A 6,866-nucleotide genomic window follows, 5' to 3' on the forward strand; every position below is an offset into this window, starting at 1 on the left:
CTTTTTTATCCAGCTGTCTTTACCCATATGCATCACATATCCATGCCAGCAAAGTCTTCTTTCTAGCACACTACATCTGATTCCTCTTATGCCCAGTTTTTCTGTTAGAACATTTATACTATGTACTTCATGAACACTTTCATTGCATATCCTGTGGAGCATGCTCACTTCCTTCTTTCCAGTTTTCTTAAATTCTCTGCACTCAAGTCATATGTTTCATTACCATCCAGCATTGCAGCTCCAGCACAAGCATCATATAATTTGCCCTTCACTCTGAGGAAAACGACCTTCGATGTCAATAATGGTAGTAGCTCCCTGAATTTTCACCAATCCATTCTTACTGTTTACTATATTTCCAGAATAACCACTTCCCTCGTGAACTACATATTCTAGGCAACAAAACCTAACAACCACTTCCAGTGAGCCATCTAGGCATTTAAGAGAATCTATTTCTGTAACATACTGCTCTAGTGCATCTAGCACATACAAAGCTTATATACTCTGATAGTCTACCTTTGATTCCTCTGCATCTCTTATGTATCCATAGCTTACATTGAGTACAGCATATGGAGTTTATACCTACTGCTTGTTTTTTTTGCATATCAAACAAAGCCATTTTCCTGAAAGTACCACGGTTCTGTCTTTCTTCTTACTTACTAAAACACTTGTCTTTGAGAGATTTACCTTAAGACCTCTTGATTCTAGGTTTAGTTTCCATGCCTGGAATTTTCTCCCTAATTACCCTACAGATTTAGCTATAAGAACTAGATAATCAGCATATAGGAGTTCACATGGACAGATAGTCTTAAACTCCTCAGTGATGACCTGGAGGACTATAATGAATGGGAGAAAAAGAAGGATTGAGCTTTGATAAACTGCCTTCACACTAAATTCACCACTAAAATCATTGATGGCTCTCACTTTGCTCACTCTACCTTTGTACGTAGATTGCATATCCCTTAGAAACCATTTGACTATACCTTGTTTCTTCAATGACCATCAAATTACAGTGCATGGTATTCTGTCGAATGCCTTTTCCTTCCAATCAATGAAAGCCAGAAATAGTGGTTTACTCTTAGCCAAGTATTTCTCCTGCAGTTGTCTCACTAAAAGACTGCATCGTTGAACCTCTTTCTTCCAGTGAAAAGTCAAATCGCATCACATCTGGTTCTACTCTGTTGTGGATCATCTGTGCTAAATTCTGTCTATGATCTTCATAACAAGATCTAGTAGTTTGATTCTTCTATAGCTGCTTCTCTCAAAAGCACCTCCTTTGTGTCAGTTTACAATGATATTGCTATGCTAGTCATGGGTATGACACCTTATTGTATAGCTTGATTAACTATCATACCTCACCAGATATTTTCACTACTTTCTACAATTATCACTGATGGACCAACAGCTTTCCCTTTCTTCATGTCTTTGATTGCTTTATCTACCATGGTGCTCTCAACATGAATTGCTGGCACCTCTGATCCCCCATGATCAGCATGAGATGAGATAGCACCTCCTTATCCTATGCATTCTCTACACTCAGTATCCTCTCATAATAGTAATTTCATGCCATTTTCTTGTCTTCCATATCAATGGTAAGTATACCAGCATCATTCCAAACATACGTCTTACCAATGACATCTTTGTTCTCTCTCACATAATGTCTCTCAAACCTGAACACTTCACATTGCAATACATGTGCAAATCTTTTCCTTTCTGCATCACCTTTAGCCAAGTATATTTGTCATCTACCTTCTTTTCTAGCCACTTGGTAAAGTTGCCTTCCTTCTGGGTTTTCCAAGCACTCTCTTAACCTTTACCATCATATCCACCTTAATATTCTACCACCATGTTACTTCTGATTTCATTCGGACTTTGCTTCATCCATATGTCTCACCTGTAGCCCTGAGCAGGTTATTTTTGCGAAAATTACCAGTTATCATCTATGCTACAGGTATCTAAATCTTTGTCTCTTCAATCATATGCATCAGGTAAAATTTACACACACACACACACACACATACATACATGTATATATATATATATATATATATACCACACAGGCATGGCTGTGTGGTAAGAAGCTTGCTTCCAAACCACATGGTTCCAAGTTCAGTCATACTGCGTGGTACCTTAGGCAAATGTCTTCTATTATAGCCTTGGGCCAACCAAAGCCTTGTGAGTGAAATTGGTAGACAGAAACTGAAAGAAGCCTGTCGTGTGTGTGTGCGCGTGCATGCGTGTGTGTGTGTGTGTATTTATGTACATGTGTCTGTGTTTGTCCCCCATACCACAATTGCTTGACAATATATATATGTATATGTGTGTGTGACTTCAAATTCATTTGTGCTCCAAGTTTCAAGGATGATGCTAGTCCTCAGCCATTTTGAATTTGAGTGAAAGAAGTTGATTGTTCTTACTGTATAGTGGTCAAGGAAGGTCATGTAATTTATCAGTATATCAGCAACAACAGTTAGATGGAAAATACCACATGCTGAACAGGAAATCAATCATGTGGTGGACAGGAAATTGGTTGGTTGTTGGAGGGGAAGTAGGGAGAGGTGGTATGTGCAAGTATATAGTTGTATATGTGGGTGTGTGGACATGCTCATATGGTTTTATATGCATGTCTGTATTGATGTGAATGTGCGCATCTGTACATTGGCATGCACATGCATGCCTACACATGCACACACATGCCTACACATGCACATGCATGCCTACACATGCACACATATATGAGTGAGCATTCATGCATGCACACATGCATACACATGTACACATACACACATTCATATTCATTTATATGTACATATGTATATATGCATGCAGCATATACACGTGCATATTAGTGTGCACACACATACTCATGTGCATGTACATGCACATGCATGTATGAGTATACATGCACATAACAAGTGTTGGGGATTGGTAAGCATTGGGGATTGGTAACTGGCAGTTCTGCTCATGGGGTGGGTTGGTTGGTGATGGTGACCTTGGTACAGATGGTGCAGAATAGCAGCTGGTACTAAGGTGGCATTTGAAGATTGTTGGCAGTCAGAGGCTTGAAATTTGCTAGAAGTGCATACCTCTGGTGACAACAATAAAATAAATCATATTTCTTGTTGATGGATTTTGTGGGTTGTTGGAAGATATGCAGTTTTTTGCAGAGGCAGAGCTGGCATTTGAGAGTGACAGGTGAATATGGTGGTACTCTGTCAACAATAGTCCACTTGATGCTGGGTGTTTCATCTTGGCAGTCGTGGAGTCTGCACCAAACCCAAACCTTGTAACTAGGAAGTAAACTTCATATCCACATAGGCATGGCTGTGTCAAAATATATGTGTGACTCTGTGTGTGTGTCAGTTTATATTTCCTTTTATCTTTACATCACTGATTGTAAACAAAAGCCTTGCTATGTTTGCTAGCAGTCTACCACAAAAACATGCCCAGGCTTCTCCACATGTCTTGACACGTTACATGATCTTTGTAAAAAAAAAATCCATGTAACCATGTCTAGGCTGTTCCTTGTTCAGTTGAGGAGGATTATTTCCTTTCTTGAAAACAAGTGAGGGGTGATGACAGGGAGGGGCAGCCATCAATCTACCCACCCATAGGAAACTCTGCCCTAAAATGGTCTCATCTGACTGAAGCCAGCATCAAAGAGTAGATGTTAAATTTGATGATGATGATGAGGAGGAGGAGGAGGAGGAGGATATATTAGTTGATATTGGTAAAGAGGTAATTTAAAAGAGAAATAGTTTCAAAAAAGTAAATCAATAAAGAGAATAAATTGAAATGTGATAAATATGGGGATAGAGAAATGTTTTAGCACAATTGAAAGCAGAATAAAAGGCAAATATGCAACAAAAAGTTTATTGTGACAAGCAAGTTTAGCACAGCAATAAAATGATCATGGCTGACAGTGAAAAGGAGAAAAGACGAGCAGGTTGTTGTTCAGCTCTGGGTCAGCTACAATTGAGAAAAACTATGATCAAAGTCATGAGCATCCCACCCTTTCTTCAGGTATAATGCTTACATCATTCAATGTATCACTCCTTCTTTGAAGAAGGTAAATAGGATTTGAGAGAAATTTGGCTGCTATCTCTGAGCTAGTGAAATGGAAGAGGAAAAAAATCAAACAGGTTTGAAAAAAGTGACAGAAAAGATGAAGAATAGTGGATGATAGATTTGAGAAGGAATGAAAGAAAAAAAACAATGGGCAAATTGGGAGGTGAAAAAGAAAAACAAATTTCAGAGCTTGAATATGTGTGAAAAGAAAAAGGAGAGTTTGGAACAGAAATTTGAAGAGAATACAATTATAGGCAGGAAAGTATGGGAATGAGAGAAAGAGAAGAATGTACTGAAGGTTCTCTTCTAATCTACTGAAATTATTTTTATAGCAAAGAGGCAAAGAAAAAGTATTTTAATACTGTGCAGAATACAAAGATTCTAGGTAACTGCATGAAAGATAAGCTTATTAGACAGATTTGAACCTGGGAAAAAATAACATTGTAATTTGAGAAAAATTGTGAAAAATTTTTACATCAAGATAGAAACATACATGAAAAATTATTATAGATATACAAATCTAACAGTATCATGGATTTCTGATTAATGTAAATTTAAATACATTTTATATTTTAAAATGATGCATTCTTAGGAACATAAATAGCACAAATAAACTACATAAATAGCACAAATAAATTACAGATAAAATACATAAATGATGTATTTTTAGCAACATAAATAGCACAAATAAACGCAAATAAAGTTGTCTTCATGCTCTCTAACTATCTATTTTAGCTTTTGACTTTTTTTCCTGTTTCATATATGTGGAGTGGTTGGCTTTATGAAGGGCATCCAGCTGTAGAAACCGTAGCAAATCAGACTGGTGCAGTCCTCCAGCTTACCAGTTCCAGTCAAACTGCCCAACCCATGCCAACATGGAAAGCAGACGTTAGGTGATGATGATGATTATATTTATATATATGTATATATAGGCATAGGAGTGGCTGTGTGGTAAGTAGCTTGCTAACCAGCCACATGGTCCCGGGTTCAGTCCCATTGCTTGGCATCTTGGGCAAGTGTCTTCTACTATAGCCCCAGGCCGACCAATGCCTTGTGAGTGGATTTGGTAGACAGAAACTGAAAGAAGCCTGTCGTATATATGTATATATATATGTATGTGCGTGTTTGTGTGTCTGCTGTGTTTGTCCCCCTAGCATTGCTTGACAACCGATGCTGGTGTGTTTACGTCCCCGTCACTTAGCGGCAAAAGAGACCGATAGAATAAGTACTGGGCTTACAAAGAATAAGTCCCAGGGTCGATTTGCTCGACTAAAGGCAGTGCTCCAGCATGGCTGCAGTCAAAATGACTGAAACAAGTAAAAGAGTATATATATATATATATATATATATATATATATATATATATATATATATATACCTACTCCCAAAATAAACCCTACCATGATTTTTCAGATGTTTTTAATATAAGCCCCGCTCCAAAAATAAGACCTGGTCAAAATGCATCAGCTTGTTAGCAAGACCATGTGACGTTTACATGTTCAAGCTAGAGGATGCTGAAGTGATTCAATGTGCACTTGCATTCAAGTCCTTCATTGATGCTATCAACTTTTCTAAATACAACCTCTCCAATATAATTGCTCTGGATGAGACTGCAGTATTTATGGGCAAAGGATCTAAAACAACAATTGAACAGACAGGTACCTCATCAATCTACATTGCCTCAACAGGTTATGAAAGTGCAAGAGTTATTTGTATTTTAGCAATTCATCTTGATGGAACAAAAGTCCCACTGCTTATCATCACAAAGGGCAAAAAAGAGAAAATAGAACGAGTTTTGGGCACTTATGTCCTTGAAATGGAAAAGGCTTGGTGCACACAAGTTGTTATAAGAAAATGAGTTGATTTAACTATACCACTTGTTTTACATGGTTCGCAAAGGGATTTCTGAAAGAATTGACCACATAATGATTCCCATGGGAATATCTTCATATCTACAAACATTAGATCTTTTTATAAACAAACCCTTCAAAGATTATTCGCAGATGGAAGTGAATGAATATATCAAACATAGAATGGAGAGAAATCAGCATGGAAACTTTGTCAAATCCAACCTCCAAGAAGTCATGAATTGAGTGAAGAATTCATAGAATAAAATTACCAACAGTTGCATTGCCAATGCACTACAAACAGGGTATTTGGACAAAAAGTGTTCATTTAAGGTAAGTTATTTTGCCAAACATGAGAGATTGGGATCCATGATTCTACAGGAAATGGATTTGCAAGAAATTCAGTCTGAAGTGACAAAAGGAAAATTTAACCACAGTACAAAAAATGTCTTCATTTTCCAAATGCAATTGAGTTGGTGAAGCTGGTCCAAGGGAAGGCTGCAATTCTTTGACGAAGTCACCAAATGTGTATCAGAATGTGTTGAGGTAAACAGATGCGATAGGCATGTGGATGCCTTCAAAGTAAATAACGAATAACATTGATTTATAGTTTAAATAATTTATTGATGGGACTTGCATTTGCTGTCGGTATACACAAAAAAAGCCGGCAAGCAGGCTGAAAAGTTTGCATGCCGGGCGAAATCCGTAGCTGTATTTCGTCTGCCATTACATTCTGAGTTCAAATTCTGCAAGGTCGACTTCGCCTTTCATCCTTTCGGGGTCGATAAATTAAGTACCAGTTACGCACTGGTGTCGACGTAATCGACTTAATCCGTCCTTGTTTGTCCCCTCTGTGTTTAGCCCTTTGTGGGTAGTAAAGAAATAGGTATACACAATTTTTCACTACATGTATGTTGTCAACTGCTACAATCTGGGAAGAATAAAAATAACAGG

Source organism: Octopus sinensis, linkage group LG5 (assembly GCF_006345805.1).
Source record: "Octopus sinensis linkage group LG5, ASM634580v1, whole genome shotgun sequence".
In the NCBI taxonomy this organism is placed as follows: domain Eukaryota; kingdom Metazoa; phylum Mollusca; class Cephalopoda; order Octopoda; family Octopodidae; genus Octopus; species Octopus sinensis.